Genomic DNA, 17,151 nt, shown 5'->3' on the forward strand with positions numbered 1-17,151 from the left:
TTTTTACATGATAGAGGTGTAAATTTAAATAACATTATATAGTGGAAAATTCCTAAATGTAACAATCATAAGTATCATTTTTCCTTTTAAAAGCTGGTGAGGTTAGACTAGGACATAGAAAGAAGCCCCGAGGCTCTGACTCTCACACTGTGTGCTATCATTAACATCCTCTGCAAGGACAAGGTCCTGATGAAAAGAGCTATCATGTTTTCTACAACCAAAGGAGATGGACAATGTTCTCATGGATGAGACTCCTTGTTTAAGCTGTTAGACGACTAAGTGCAAGAACTCCTACAATTGGCACCAACAGAAAATGGAACCAAGTGTTGAAAAACAGTGCAGAACTGACAGACACCCCCCCCCCCCCAGTAAAATAAAGGACACGAATACTGCATCTGCTGTGTCGTCATGATCTTCTGGGCGTCTCCCTATTTGCTGCGAGGACTGCAGCTCCTGGCTGTCACCAGGGGAACAGCTGGAGATAGAAAGACAGCCAACCAGAAGGGACACATGTTGAACTAGATGATGCTGTCAGGAGCTTGTGAGCAGCATCTTCTGCAATCAAAAAAGAAACACGTTTCTGACCTGTGGTGGCACAGTGGATAAAGCGTCGACCTGGAAATGCTGAGGTCGCCGGTTTGAAACCCTGGGCTTGCCTGGTCAAGGCACATATGGGAGTTGATGCTTCCAGCTCCTCCCCATTTGTCTCTCTCTCCTCTCTCTCCCTCTCTGTCTCCCTCCCCTCTCTAAAAATGAATAAATAAAATTTAAAAATTTTTTTTAAAAAGCCTGATAAGAAAAGAAACACGTTTGTCCCGGTGCCTGAGGAAATCCTGGGTCGGTTCCCCTGGGACTACGGTCCCCAGACCCCATCATGTCCATCTCAGAGCCCCACCCTCACTGAGATTCATATATTTCCATCAATCCTCACTGCCACAGGGTCCTACAGCTCATACCAATGTCCTCCCTCATTTACCACATGACAGTCAGACCCAAGTCCCGCTAATCACAGGAGGGGCTAGGACTCAAGGTGCAGATGAATTGTTCTGCTCACTCTACTGAAGTCCTTGATGCTTAAGTATCCCTGAGGAGCTTTCACAGACTGGGGCCTGATCCTGCTTCCTCCAGCCCTGAGGAGGGCAGCTGACAAACCTCCTTCTTCCCCTCCTCTCTGCTGCTCTCCCCGCCCTGGTCCCAGCACAGCCTCTGAGAGTGACTATCCCTGCCCTGCCCCCTCCATTCCTGCTGCAGTCACATGTCAGCATCCCACCCCACCTGCAGCTCAGTCCCACTGATATCCCTATCTCCCGAGTCACCTCTGCTCAAGGTAGGACCCTTCAGTGGCTCAGGATCTAGTCTAGAGGAGTCTGGCTGCCAGGTGATTGCACCAGGGCTCAGCCAGGAATCCCAGGGTCCATGGAGAACTGGCCTCCTTCTAAACCATGTCCTGCACAGTCCCTACTGTTCACCTGCTGCCTTACCAGCTGCCCCCAAAGCAACTTTCTCTGGGAACACAGCTGTGAACTTTAACCTTTTTGAGTGGGATCTGCAAGGCCTTCCACCCCTTTCCTGGGATTACACCTTGGCCCCCTCCTCTTAACCCCCTGGGTATTCCCTTCCCCTGGACACATCACAGGGAGCCACCTGGAAGTGGGCACTGCCCATGCCCTGTGTGCCCTGCTGTCCCCACACCACCCGCACTGGGCCCAAACACACTCCCCAACCAGAGAATCTGAGTCAGGACTGAAATCACTAACCCTTCAGCATCAACAGAAGCCTGGGCGGGGCCCTTCCATCCCCTCTGTCATTAACAGTGAGGACCCAGCACAGCTCAGAGCTGAGCTTGTCCAAGTCACTTCTACAAACTGGTATGATGTCCACAAAGAGAAGGTCTAATTTTCGCAAAGAGAAGGTTCAGGGAGGGAACAGGGGTTGAACAGGGAATTCACCTTTCCTCTCCTCACTCCAGGCCTCTGCCCCTCACTTCCCACTCAGTCCTGCCCTCAGTACCTGTTACAGTAAGGAACACAGATTGGGATGCCAACTATGAATACGATGATAGGAATGACAATGAACATGATGACCGTGGCGTTGGATTGATTTGTGGCAATGGCCTCGGTGGGTGCAGCTGTAATGGAAACACAAGAGTGACATCCTGTCCAGACCCTAAATCTGAGGAGACCCCTCCTTAGTCCCTGCTGCCCCAGCTACTCCTACACTGCAGACAGTGTCTACCCCTCTACGTGTGACAGCCACTGTGACAGATCCTGGGGTTGGAACAAAGAAAGAATATGGGTCCTTTTCTTTTGGAGCTCATATGGCTAATGGGGAAACAAGGATCACACTATACCCAGTCCCTCCTGCTGGGATAGAGAAGAGATGACACACAGGAAGACTGTAGAGAAGTCCTCTCATGAGTGGACATTGGAGGTGGTATTGAAGGATTTCCAGAAACAGACCAGGGGAGGTGAAGAAGAGTGATGCTAAGAAGAGGGGACAGAAGGAACAGGTCTGAAAACAGAACGATGCCCTCATGTTTGGGGTCAGCAGAAAATCCATGGTGAGGGGCCCCAGGTCACGTGCAGTGAGGAATAGGAGTGAGGAGGGGGGAGGGAGAGGGGGACACAGAGCACACCTGTGACCGTTCTCCTCCCCAGAGCCCACCGCGGGTGAGCGCTTATTCAAACACACACACTCACACAAGAGTAGGTCAACATCATCTCAAGAGAATGACCACATCATCCCCGTCTTTCTCATCTTCCCTGTTACCTGCGCTCTCCGGCTCTTTCTTCCAGTGCACCAGGAATGTCTCAAGCCACTCCCTGCAGTCTCCCCTTAGGGTGTTTGTGAAGGTCTTGGTCAATTCCTTGTCATTCTCCCACTTCTCTTTCATCCCTTCACCTCCAGAATGATCCACCGTATATTTCCCAGTCTCCAAGTCAAAGACAAGGAATTTCTCTCCATCAAAGCCAAATTCCACGGATCCGCTGGTGAGTCCATTGTCTTTACACTCACACATCATCCTGCCCTGCAGAGTGAGAGGAACTGCCCCGCCCACGGGAAGAGTTGGCCTCTACTCTTGACAGATCCTTTGTCCCATGCTGGCATCCACCCCTCTGCTCCCCTCCTATCTCCTGGTCCTGCTGTATCCTGAGTCAGCCCTTGCTGTAGGGCCTCCTGGGTGGGACCAACTTCCAATATTTGTATAATATATTGGATTGATGTATATTGGAGAAAGTTGGTTAGTACCTTAATTAGACATTTGTTTATGCTTCTGTCAGGGTTAGTCATTTTCAGTTATGGTTTGTGTTAAAAATTCCAAAAAGCATTTGCAGTGGCTTACAATTGTCAAACACATGTAAAACAGGACGATTAAATTTAGTTTTGAAAAAATAAAAAAATCTGTGGGAGAAAGAGCTATGCCAACCCTAACATATTATAAATTTGAAAGGTAAATTTAATTCCAAGTTTTTCCATAGGCAAAGTAATAAAATAATATTGGGTTGTGTAAATTTTTGTCAATAAAACTACTAAAGCTATAAATTAAATTAATTTTTTAAAAAAACCCAAACTTCTGCTCTGGGCCTTTCAAACTTACCACTTTCTGTAACAATCTCCAATTTAATGTCAAGCAGGTTCTTTCTGAGCTCTTCCATCAGGTTTCTCAGAGCTTCTGTCTGTCTCTCCCAGGCCTCTGTGGCATTCACCTTCAGCCCCAGATGACCAATGGGTTCAACCTCCTGGCTACTACAGGAATAATACAGAAATGTGGTTCCATTGACCTGGCCTTGAACTTCACACCATGGTTGTCCATTAGTAGTGACACTGAATTTATAGCAAAGAGAGGGATCATCTGTAAAGGAAAAACAAAGATATAGTTGGGGTTGGGAAGAAAGGACTCGCAGACACCCATCTCCCAACACTGTGACAGCAAGAGAATCCTGATGGCTGGGCTGGCAGGACATAACACCATAACCAGGTGAAGGCTAGTGCCCCTCCATTAGTGGAAGAGAACCTGGTAAGAAGCCAAATGCTCAGAACACATCTCCTGGGTCCACCAGGCCAGTACCCAGCATTAGTCAGCCCATAATTAATGCAGGGACTTGCCAAAGCTGCTAGGAGAGGGAAGGTCTAGATCCGGAGGACTTAGAAACCACCAGCCTGTGCCATGCAGGGAGAAGGTGGAGTGTGTAGGGTCCGCTCCTGAGGAAGCTGGGAGACAGCAGGGGAGGGGTGAGGCGGGAACTCCATGTTGGAGAATGCCAGTTGACTACAGTGGGTCACGGATTTAGTGCGGCCCTGGGAGATGGTGCCTACCTGCTACTAGGATGGGTCTTTGGGATTTGGGGAAAAGGAGGCTGCACTGCATGGAATAGAAAAGCCAGTGTGTGAGCTGACATCATCATAGGTCTGTTACTAAAGTGGTGCATGGTGATGGTAGCCAGGTAACAAGCAGACACCTGTCCCAGGTCCCGCTCACAGTGGTGTCAATGGGTTTGCTACTGTGTAGTCAATGCCCATTATATGCTGCCACCTCCGCAGAATGTGGAAAATGTGGGCTTGGGACCAAAGGGTAGAGTGAGAAGATACGGAAAGCACTAGTGTTCTTGGGACCCCAAATTACTGAGTAATAAAACTGGGTGAGCTGGAAAGGTGAGTAGTGACTCCTGAGAGGAAGTGGCTGGTGAAGTGAGCCTAGCTGGGGCTGATGGTTTCACGACTCACTAACAGAGTAACTGGTAAAGTCAAGGGTGAGGAGCAGTGGGGATGATGGAGGGTTTGCCAAGAAAGTCGTGTGTGATGAGTAGGGGCATGCAATTGTTTGTCTGTGGGTCATGACCTTAGGAAAAGCCCAAAAACAAGGGACAGAGGCCCCTAGTTTCCCATAAGCAGGAGATGAAGAGGGGGGAGCAGTCTGGGGATGCCGTGTGTGTGCCTAAGCAGTTTCTTCCTGCACCCCCTTTCTCTCCTCTCTTCTTCCCCGGCGCACTTGCTCAACATCACTTGTCTCCTAGCCAACCTCTTTTCCGTCCCTTTTCTTGTCTGGAAGGCAACAAACTGCCCAGGATAACTAGGTGGAAACGAGCCTGAGAAGGGGCAGCGGTGCCACCAACAAGAACATTCTGGAACTGCCATGAGCACTCCATCCCAATCTGAGAACTGAACGCCCACCTTCACCACTCTGCTCCTTCCCGGTTATCCCCTCTCCCCAAACATTCTGAACTCACCACCAGGCTGGCAGACACAGCTCACTGCCCAGAGACAGAGCTGTAGCACAGCTAGGGCGAGGTGGACAAGGCTGAACTGGGAGCGTGCAGTCCACACCATTGCCAGAAGCAGTCCGGGGCACCACTGCACTCTAGCAGGAGGCGAGTCTGCACAGAATGCCTGAAGGAAGCGTCCAAGAGCGTCACTCCCGCTGTCTATATCCGAGTATCCGAGGTTCGTTGTCGCTTTGGTGACAAGGAGAGAGGTGGCCAGGACCTGGCGACCAAAGAGAAAAAGAATTGCAGAGTGAACGAGTAGGGGCAGTAGAAAGAAAGGACAGATGCCGACTTCAAAGCTAACAAGTCCAAAGAACACCGGCCTCACCTCAGACCAGTGCCTCCAGCCACAGAGGCGCCAACCTCACAGGCCACTGGCTCACTCCTAGGAGAGAGCCGTACAGGGTGGTCACAAGTCAGCGCCCTACTGGTGGAACTGCCGCGCCCCGCCCCGCACCATGGGGGAGGCACTCAGGCAGCACCAATCACGGCTCATGAGGGCGTGACTCACGTTCAGGATGAGCAGTGCTGGCAGTTCCCCTGGTTTGCACACAAACACGGTGGAACTTCTCTGCGTGGCAGCCGAAACTCCCAACTCAACTTCTACCCCAGCAGCCCAGGAGGTGGGAAGGAGAGATGCACCCTAACCACCTGCCCAATCCCGCTGCAAGTCGGCCCGAGCGAGACCTGCTCTGGCCCTGCCACTGTCCAACTCAGGACGCTGTTCTTGCGGCGGCGGCAGAGGCGGCAGCGGCGGCAGAGGCGGCAGCGGCGGCAGAGGCGGCAGCGGCGGCAGAGGCGGCAGCGGCGGCAGAGGCGGCGGCTGCAGCACAGCTCCCGGTCCCCTCAGCCGCCAGCCTCCACCACTCAGCGCTCTGCCCAGCGGCTCACGGCTTTCTCGCCAGCCGCTCATTGCTTTTGGGCCAGCGGCTCACCACTCTTGGGGCAGCAGCTCACCTGCCAAGGCCTCGGACCCGCACCGTATTAACACCGCACAACACTGCACCTCCATCGCCACAAACTCCCCACCACGTTCTCTCCCACTAGCTCAGCAGATGAGGACAGATGCACCCTTTCCACCGGCCAAAACTACCCGCAAGTCCGGAAGATCGAGACCCCCCCGGACCCGCCCCGTTGCAGCCCCAGCGCTAACTCAGGACCTACAGGCCAGAGCGCAGAGGGCACTCAGGCAGCACCAATACAACTCATGGGGTCCTGGCTCATGGCTCACGATGAGCCATACTGGCCGTTCCCCAAGCCCTGTCTGCCGCACAGACACCGCCCAACATCGCCCTGGCAGACAAAAATCCCAACTCACCTTCTACCCCAGCAGCCCAGGAGGTGGGAAGGAGAGAGGCACCCTAACCACCTGCTCAATCCCGCTGCAAGTTGGCCCGAGCGAGCCTTGCCGCGACCCCGCCATTGCCCAACTCAGGACACTGTTCAATGCCATGGCAGCGGGGGCGGCCAAGGCGAAGAGAACTATGTAAGCAGCATAGCTCCGGGCCTCCACCCACTCAGTGGCTCTCTGCTCTCTGCCCAGCGGCTCTCTGCTTTTTCTCCAGCCGCCCATTGCTTTTGGGCCAGCGGCTCACTACCCTTGGGGCAGCAGCACAACCAGCCAAGGCCTTGGACCCGCGCCTTACTAACACCGCATAACACTGCACCTCCATTGCCACAAACTCCCCACCACATTTTCTCATATCAGCTCAGCAGATGAGGGCAGATGCACCTTTTCAACTAGACAAAACTATCTGCAAAAAAAATGGAAATAGTAAAAATTAGGCAGAACTAAATAAAGAACAAAGGAACTATAGAAAAAATTAATACAACAAAGAGCTGGTCTTTGAAAAGATTGATAAAATCGACAAACCACTGGCTAGACTCACTAAGGAGAAAAGAAGAAAGCCTCATATTAACAAATCTGAATGAAAGAGGAGAAATTACCACAGACATCATAGATATACAAAGGATCATTGTAGAATATTATGAAAGATTATATGCCACCAAATTCAACAACCTAGAGGAAATGGATAAATTCCTAGAATTATATAATCTTCCTAGACTGAGTCACGAAGAAGTGGAAAACCTAAATAGACCAATAAACAGGAAGGAAGTAGAAACAGCTATCAAAAACCTCCCCCAAAACAAAAGTCTAGGACCAGATGGCTACACCAGTGAATTCTACCAAATATTCAAAGAAGACTTGCTATTTATACTTCTCAAAGTCTTCCAAAAAGTTGAAGAAGAAGCAATACTCTCTAACACATTTTATGAGGCCAAGACCTCATACCAAAACCTGGCAAGGACAACACAAAAAAAGAAAACTACAGACCAATATCTCTAATGAATATGGATGAAAAATCCTAAACAAAATACTAGTAAATCGAATACAACAACACATTAAAAGAATATTACATCATAATCAAGTTGGATTCATTCATTGAGCAGAAGGATGGTTCAACATATGGGAATTGATCAATGTAATATATATACCACATCAACAAAAGAACAAAAATCATATGATCTTATCAATAGATGCAGTAAAAGTTTTCGATAAGATACAATATCCCTTTAAGTTTAAAACATTCAATAAAATCAGAATAAAAAAAAGTACATCAACATAATAAAGGCCATATATGACAAGCCATCAGCCAATATCATACTACATAGTCAAAAAATGAAGACTTTTTTTTCTAGAATCAGGAAAAAGATAAGACCACCCACCCTCTCCAGTCTTATTCAACATAGTTCTGGAACATTTAGCCAGAGAGATCAGGCAAGAGAAAGAAATAAAAGGCATTCATATCGGGAAAGAAGAAGTAAAGGTATCATTTTTTGCAGATGACATGATCCTGTATATAGAAAACCCCAAAGACTCCACTGAAAAACCATTAGAAATTCCTACCCCATTATGGAACCATAAAAAACCCTGAATAGCCAAAGCAATCCTAAGGAAAAAGAATGAAGCTAGAGGTATCACATTACCTCACTTCAATTTATACTATAGAATCACAATAATTATAACAACATGATATTGGCAGAAAAACAGACACACAGACCAATGGAACAGAATTGAGAGACCAGAAATAAAATCACATATATGTGGGCAAATCATCTTCAACAAAGGAGCCAAATACACACAATAAAGAAAAGAAAGCCTCTTCAATAAATGGTGCTGGAAAAATTGGAGAGCCACATGCAAAAGAATGAAACTTGACTATAGTCTGTCTTCCTGCACAAAAATTAAACCAAAATGTGTGAAAGACCTATATATATGATTGAAACAATAAATTACATAGAAGAAAACATAGGTACTAAGCTCATGAACATTGGCCATAGAGAACAATTTATAAATTTGACCTTAAAGGCAAAAGGAAGTAAGGCAAAAATAAATGAATGAGACTATATCAAACTAAAAAGCTTCTCCCAGCAAAAGAAACAACAAAACAAATAATCAGCCAACAAAATGGGAGATGATATTTACAAACAACAACTCCGATAAAGGGTTAATATTCAAAATATATAAAGAACTCACAAAGCTCAGCAATAAGAAAGCAAACAATCCAATTAAAAAATGAGGAGAGGACATGAACACACACTTCTCCCAAGAGGACATGCACATGGCCAACAGATATATGAAAAGATGTTCATTTTTACTAGCTATTCAAGAAATGCAAATTAAAACTGCAATGAGATACCACCTAACACCAGGTAGATTGGCTACTATCAATAAGAAGGGTAATACCAAGTGTTGGAAAGGCAGTGGGGAAAGGAACCCTCATTCATTGCTGGTGGGAATGAAAATTAGTACAACCATTATGGAAGAAAGTATGGTGGTTCCTCAAAAAGTTAAGAATAGGCCTGACCAGGCCCTGGCCAGTTGGTTCAGTGGTAGAGCGCCGGCCTGGAGTGCAGGAGTCCCGGATTCGATTCCTGGCCAGGGCACACAGGAGAAGCGCCCATCTGCTTCTCCACCCCTCCCCCTCTCCTTCCTCTCTGTCTCTCTCTTCCCCTCCTGCAGCCAAAGGCTCCACTGGAGCAAAGTTTGCCCGGGCGCTGAGGATGACTCTATGGCCTCTGCCTCAGGCACTAGAATGGCTCTGATTGCGGCACAGTGATGCTCCAAGATGGGTAGAGTATCGCCCCCTGGTGGGCATGCCGGGTGGATCCCGGTCGGGCGCATGCGGGAGTCTGTCTGACCTGTTTCCAGCTTCAGAAAAATACAAAAAAAAAAAAAAAAAAAAAAAAAGAATAGGCCTGACCAGGCGGTGGCGCAGTGGATAGAGTGTCAGACTGGGATGCCGAGGACCCAGGTTCGAGACCCTGAGGTCGCCAGCTTGAGTGCGGGCTCATCTGGTTTGAGCAAAAGCTCATCACCTTGGAGCCAAGGTCTCTGGCTCAAGCAAGGGGTTATTTGGTCTGCTGAAGGCCCACAGTCAAGGCACATATGAGAAAGCAATCAATGAACAACTAAGGTGTTGCAATGTGCAATGAAAAACTACAAATTGATGTTTCTCATCTCTCCATTCCTGTCTGTCTGTGTCTATCCCTCTCTCTGACTCTCTCTCTGTCTCCGTAAAAAAAAAAAAAAAAAAAAAAAAAGTTAAGACTAGAACTACCATATCACCCTTCACTTCCTCTAATGGGCATCTACCCCCAAACTCAAAAACATTAGTACGTAAAGACACATGCAGCCCATATTCATCGCAGCATTATTCAGGTGGCCAAGACATGGAAATAACCAAAATGCCCTTCAATAGAGGATTGGATAAAGAAGATGTGGTACATATATACAATGAAATACTACTCAGCCATAAGAAATTATGACATAGTGACATTTACAACAACATGGATAGACCTTGAGAACATTAAACTGAGTGAAATAAGTAAATCAGAAAAAACTAAAAACTATAATTTCACACATAGGCAGGATATAAAACTGAGATTCATGGACACAGATAAAAGAGAAATGGCTGCCAGGAGGAAGGGGATGTGGGGGAGGGGAACAGGAAAAAGGTGGGGAGGGGGTGTAAAGAGGGAGAAATATAAGACTACTGAAAATGATTTGACTTTGGGTGATGGGTATACAACATAATGAACAGTTCAAATGCTATAGAAATATTTAGCTGAACCTATGTACTCTTATTGATCAATGTCACCATGTTAAAGTTAATTTTCTAAATAAAATTTAAAAATTAAAATAAATAAATAAAATTAAAATTAAAATGTTCAGATTTAACCTAGAGAACTGTAAGACAACTAATTTGTATTATTTTAAGCCAATAAGTTTGTAGTAACTGGTTAAAACAGCGAGGGAAAACTATACAAACATTATCAAAGGTGCCCAGACAACAGAAATGGATGAAAGCACCTCTAATTTTTTAATTAATTTTAATGGGGTGACATAGATCAATCAGGGTACATAGGTTCAGAGAAAACATCTCCAGGTTTTTTGACATTTGATTATGCTGTATTCCCATCACCCAAAGTCCAATTGTCTTCCGTCACCTTCTAACTGGTTTTTTTTGTGCCCCTCCCTCTTCTTCCTCCTCCCTCCTCCACCCAGCCCCCGGTAACCACCACACTCTTGTCCATGTCCCTGAGTCTCACTTTTGAGGCCCACCTATGTGTGGAATCATATAGTTCTTAGTTTTTTCTGATTTATTTATTTCACTCCATATAATATTATCAAGGTCCATCCATTTTGTTGTAAATAATCCAATGTCATCATTTCTTATGGCTGAGTAGTATTCCATAGTATATATGTACCACATCTTCTTTATCCAGTCATCTATTGAAGGGTTCTTTGGTTGTTTCCATGTCTTGGCCACTGTGAACAATGCTGCAATGAACATGGGGCTGCATGTGTCTTTACATAACAGTGTTTTTGAGTCTTGGGGGTATATATACCCAGCAGAGAAATTGCTGGGTCATACAGTAGTTCTATTTTTTGAGGAACCACCATACTTTCTTCCATAATGGTTGTACTACTTTACATTCCCACCAATAGTGGATGAGGGTTCCTTTTTCTCCACAGCCTCTCCAGCACTTGTTATTATCTGTCTTTTTGATAATAGCTAGTCTAACAGGTGTGAGGGTGCTATCTCATTGTAGTTTTGATTTGCATTTCTCTAGTAGCTAATGAAGATGAGCATCTTTTCATATATCTGTTGGCCATTTGTATTTCTTCGTGGGAGAAGTGTCTGTTCATGTCCCCTTCCCATTTTTTTATTGGATTGTTTGTTTGTTGTTGAGTTTTATGAGTTCTTTGTATATTTTGGATATTAGGCCCTTATCTGTGCTGTTGTTTGAAAATATTATCTCTCTTTTGGTTGGCTGTCTGTTTTGTTGTCAGTTTCTTTTGCTGAGCAAAAACTTCTTAGTCTGATGTAGTCCCATTCATTTATGTTTGCCTTCACTTCCCCTGCCTTTGGGGTCAAATTCATAAAGTGCTCTTTATAACCAAGGTCCATGTGTTTAGTACCTATGTTTTCTTCTATGTAATTTATTGTTTCAGGTCTTATATTTAGGTCTTTGATCCATTTTGAATTAATTTTAGTACAAGGGGACAAACTGTAGTCGAGTTGCATTCTCTTACATGTGGCTTTCCAGTTTTCCCAGCACCATCTATTGAAGAGGCTTTCTTTTCTCCATTGTGTGTTGTTGGCCCCTTTATCAAAAATTATTTGACCATATATATGTGGTTTTATTTCTGGGCTTTCTATTCTATTCCATTGGTCTGTGTGTCTATTTTTCTGCCAATACCATGCTGTTTTGATTATCATGGCTCTATAATATAATTTGAAGTCAGGTATTGTAATGCCCCCAGCTTCATTCTTTTTCCTTAGGATTGCTTTGGCTATTGGGGTTTTTTATAGTTTCATATAAACCTGATAATTTTTTGTTCCATTTCTTTAAAAAAAGATATTTGAATTTTGATGCAAATTGCATTAAATTTGTATATCGCATTGGGTAATATAGTCATTTTCCTATCCAAGAACAAAGGAATATTTTTCCATTTCATTGTGTCTTTTTCAATTTCCTTTAACAAAGCTTTGTAGTTTTCATTATATAAGTCCTTTATATTCATTGTTATTTTTATTCCTAGGTATTTTTTGTTGTTGTTGTTGCAATCATGAAGGGGATTATTTTTTTAGTTTGTTTTCTGATGTTTTACTGTTGGCATATAGGAAGGTGATGGATTTTTGTATATTAATTTTGTATCCTGAGACTGTATTATATTGGTTTATTTTTTCTAGTAGTCTTTTTGTGGAGTCCTTGGGGTTTTCGATGTATAGGATCATATCACCTACAAAAAGTGAAACCTTTCCCAATTTGAATGCCTTTTATTTCTTTCTCTTGTCTGATTGCTCTGGCTAGAACTTCCAACACTACATTGAATAAGAGTGGAGAGAGTGGACAACCTTGTCTTTTTCCTGATTTTAGGAGAAAAGTCCTCAGTTTTGTACCATTTAATATGATGTTAGCTGATGGTTTATCATAAATGGCCTTTATTATGTTGAGATATTTTCCTCTATACCCATTTTGTTGAGTGTTTTAAACAAAAAAATGGTGTTGTATTTTATCGAATGCCTTTTCTGCATCTATTGATAAGATCATGTGGTTTTTGTTCTTTGTTTTGTTGATATGGTGTATTACGTTAACCGTTTTACGTATGTTGAACCATCCTTGTGATTCTGGGATGAATCCCACTTGATCATGATGAATTATTTCTTTAATGTATTGTTGTATTCAATTTGCTAGTATTTTGTTTAGTATTTTAGCATCTGTATTCATTAGAAATATTGATCTATAGTTTTTTTGTGTGTTTGTAGTCCTTGCCAGGTTTCGGTATGAGGGTGATATTGGCCTCATAAAATGTATTTGGAAGTATTGCTTTTTCTTCAATTTTTTTAAACACTTTAAGCAGAATAGGAACCAAGTCTTCTTTGAATGTTTGATAGAATTCACTAGTATAGCCATCTGGCTCCGGACTTCTATTTTTGGGGAGGTTTTTAAAACAACTTGAATTTTGATGCAACTCTAATTTTCAAAAGGTAGATTTTGTAAAATATTACCTAAAAGAAAACTAAACCAAGGTCTGAGAAATAACAATTAAGGGCCTATTTGGAGAACTTGGGCAGAAAAGCTGTGTTCATAGGGCAGTAAAACATGTTCTAAATTCTCCCTGCACAAGTACCCATTTTTAAAAATTGATTTTATAAAGTGACAAGTATGATATTACAGCATACCTAAGTCCAAGGGATCTGACAGCCTCTCTTGCCATGTCTGTGAAAGAAATGGAGAAATCTGGCTGGGTTAGGACACTTGGGTAGATTCATAACCTAATTATCATATGCACAGGAATCATATTAATGAATCAACAGGCCCCACAGGGTAGGACTTTATAAAGCGCCTTAAGGCTCTGTCCTCAACCCAGCATAGTCTATACTTTCAGTCAAGTTCTTTTTTTTTTTCCCCCTTTACAGAGACAGAAAGAGAGTCAGAGAGAGGGATAGACAGGGGCAGACAGAAAGGAACAGAAAGACGAGAAGCATCAATCATTAGTTTTTCATTGCGCATTGCGACACCTTAATTGTTCATTGATTGCTTTCTCATTATGTGCCTTGACTGTGGGTCTTCAGCAGATGGAGTAACCCCTTGCTCGAGCCAGCAACCTTGGGTCCAAGCTGGTGAGATTTTGCTCAAACCAGATGAGCCCGTGCTCAAGCTGGCGACCTTGGGGTCTCGAACCTGGGTCCTCGGCATCCCAGTCTGACGTTCTATCCACTGCGCCACCACCTGGTCAGGCTCAGTCAAGTTCTTGGACAAACAGAGAAGACAGGGTTGTTAGTTTGTAGATGACAAATGCTGGACGGGGTCGGAAGCATGTCAGATGTGAGAATGCGGATTGGGAGGCTTCATGGCGTGGTGGACCAGAACTGAGGGCAGACAGCAGTGCCCTGCTCTGGAGCCTACGCCGTGGGCTGGTCATGGACCCAGTGCTCTAATGCTTTGTTTCCCTTATCCTCACCACAGCCATGGGAGTAGGTCATGCCACTGTTTCTGTGTTAGAGGTGAGCGCTCTGGGGCTCAGAGAGGGGAGGTGACTCTCCCCAAAGTCACAGGGCCGGGAGGCGCTGGCACTGGTGCTGCTGCGGTGCCCTTAGCACAGTGCTGCGTTCAGCAGGCTGCACGCCTGCGCGATGGAACTGCGGTTCTTAACACTGAAGGGGGCGGGGTTAGGCCGCTGGGACAGATGCCAGGAAAACTAACTAAGACCAACACTTGGGAACTACATAACAGTTAAAACTGATGTAAGGAGAAACATTCAAGAGTTGCCCAAACACGGAAGCACTGTGATGTGTGAGGTGTTGCACTGCACCGCTGTGACATGGGGACAGGGACCTGTAAGTTAGTTGTAAGTCAGTAAGTCAGTGTTTGCGTAGCACTCAGAGCAGTTCCTGAAAATGGGTGCTGAGGGAGGAGTATTTTTAGGTTTGACCGGCTTTTGGTTTTTTTGTTTTGTACAATCATTAAATACCGCAGGTACCCAACAGTCTTCAACCAACCACTTAATTACATTGATCACCCTAACAGAAGGTAGAGAGATGAGAAGCATCAACTCATAGTTGCGGCACATCAGACGTTCGTTGATTGCTTTCTCATATGTGCCTTGATGCGGGGGCTCCAACAGAGCAAGTGATCCCTTACTCATGCCTGTGACCTTGGGCTTCAAGCCAGTGACCTTTGGGCTCAAGCCAGTGACCATGGGGTCATGTCAATGATCCCATGCCCAAGCCAGTGACTCCACGCTCAAGCCAAATGAGCCCTCACTCAAGCTACAGACCTCTGGTTTTAACCTGGGTCCTCAGAGTCCCAGGCCAACAGTCTATCACTGCGTCACTGCCTGGTCAAACAGATAATCTCTTTATTTTAAGGGCAATGTATCCTTAATTATATCTGCAAAGCCCCTTCTCAGCACTAACTAAATTAGTGTCTGAGTAACCAAAATACAAGAAATTTGAGGAAAATCTTTAGAATTCTGACTGCCACAGTGTAATAAAAATATTTTAAATGAACAAAATATAATTCTATAATTCCAAGTGATATATGCATACCTATGTCCATTGCAGCATTATTTATAATAGCCAAGATATGGAAACAACCTAAATAACATTGATAGAAAATTGGATAAAGAAGATTATATAAAAATATATATGAAATATTACTCAATAATAAAAAAGAAGGAAAGTTTGCCATTTATGACAACATGAATGGACCCAGAGCTTAGTATGCTAAGTGAAATAAGTCAGACACAGAAAGATAAATACCATATGATGTCAGTTATATGTGTAATTTTAAAGATAAACAAAACAGAAACAGACCTATGGGTACAGAAAACAAGCTGATGGCGTTGCCAAAAAGGAGGGGGGGGGGGGGTAAGACGACAGGTGTAACAAAATGTATTATTTAGAACATATCAAAGTGAAAAAAAGATTTGTCTTAGAGGGACCAAAGGTAAAAATGTTTTTGGATGAAGTTTTCTAATAGTAAGAGAAACACATCAAAGATATATGACCAAAAAAATGACATTGAGTAACCAAATAATTTGTAAAATTTTTGTTGTCTAAAACAGGGGAAGGGTGTTACCTGTGGTGGCGCAGTGGATAAAGTGTCGACCTGGAATGCTAAGGTCACTGGTTCAAAACCCTGGGTTTGCCCAGTCAAGTCACGTACGAGAAATAATCAAGAAACAACTAAGGTGAAGCTACTGTGATCTCAGTCTCTCTCTTTCCCTCCCTCCCTCTCAATAAGTAAAATCTTATTTAAAAATTTAACAAAATAGGCCCTGGCTGGTTGGCTCAGCGGTAGAGCGTCGGCCTGGCGTGTGGGGGACCCGGGTTCGATTCCCAGCCAGGGCACATAGGAGAAGCGCCCATTTGCTTCTCCACCCCACCCCCCTCCTTCCTCTCTGTCTCTCTCTTCCCCTCCCGCAGCCAAGGCTCCATTGGAGCAAAGATAGCCCGGGCGCTGGGGATGGCTCCTTGGCCTCTACCCCAGGCGCTAGAGTGGCTCTGGTTGCGGCAGAGCGACGCCCTGTAGGGGCAGAGCATCGCCCCCTGGTGGGCAGAGCTTCGCCCCTGGTGGGTGTGCCGGGTGGATCCCCGTTGGGCGCATGCCAGAGTCTGACTGTCTCTCTCTGTTTCCAGCTTCAGAAAAAATACAAAAAAAAAAAAAATTTTTAATAAAAATCAATAAATAAAATATTTTAAAAATGAATTTAAAAAAATAAGATAAGGGGAGTTAAGATCACAAAAAGAAAATGTAGATCAATAAATAATACAGAAATAAAATTCTGAAGAATATCAGGAAAATTGGGTGGCATGTGGCACATATAGGAATTATGAAAACATATCAAATACATTTTATTAAAAATTAAAATAATTATAAATAAATAAATATTGTGTGGGTCATATGTTCACAGCACCCATTATGAGACAAAAAATACAGTGTATAATGTTTAAATTAATGGAAGAAAATTCAGTAAATGGAGTATGGGTATGAAGGAGAAATTTTTTTAGCCATCAATGAGTTGAAAATCACAGAAAACATAAGAACTTGAGAATTCTGACATTAAAGAGTAAGAAGAGTGGAGCAGTTGAGAGAGAGAGAGAGAGAGAGAGAGAGGGAGGGAGGGAGAGAGAGAGAGAGAGAGAGACCTCAGATACTTACACCACCATCGCCTGACCAGATGGTGGCGCAGTAAATAGAGCGTAGGACTGGGATGCAGAGGACCCAGGTTCAAAACCCCAAGGTCACCAACTTGAGCGCAGAGTCTCTGGCTTGAGCACGGGATCACTGGCTTGGCTGGAGCGCCTCC

This window comes from Saccopteryx leptura, chromosome 3 (assembly GCF_036850995.1).
Source record: "Saccopteryx leptura isolate mSacLep1 chromosome 3, mSacLep1_pri_phased_curated, whole genome shotgun sequence".
Lineage (NCBI taxonomy): Eukaryota > Metazoa > Chordata > Mammalia > Chiroptera > Emballonuridae > Saccopteryx > Saccopteryx leptura.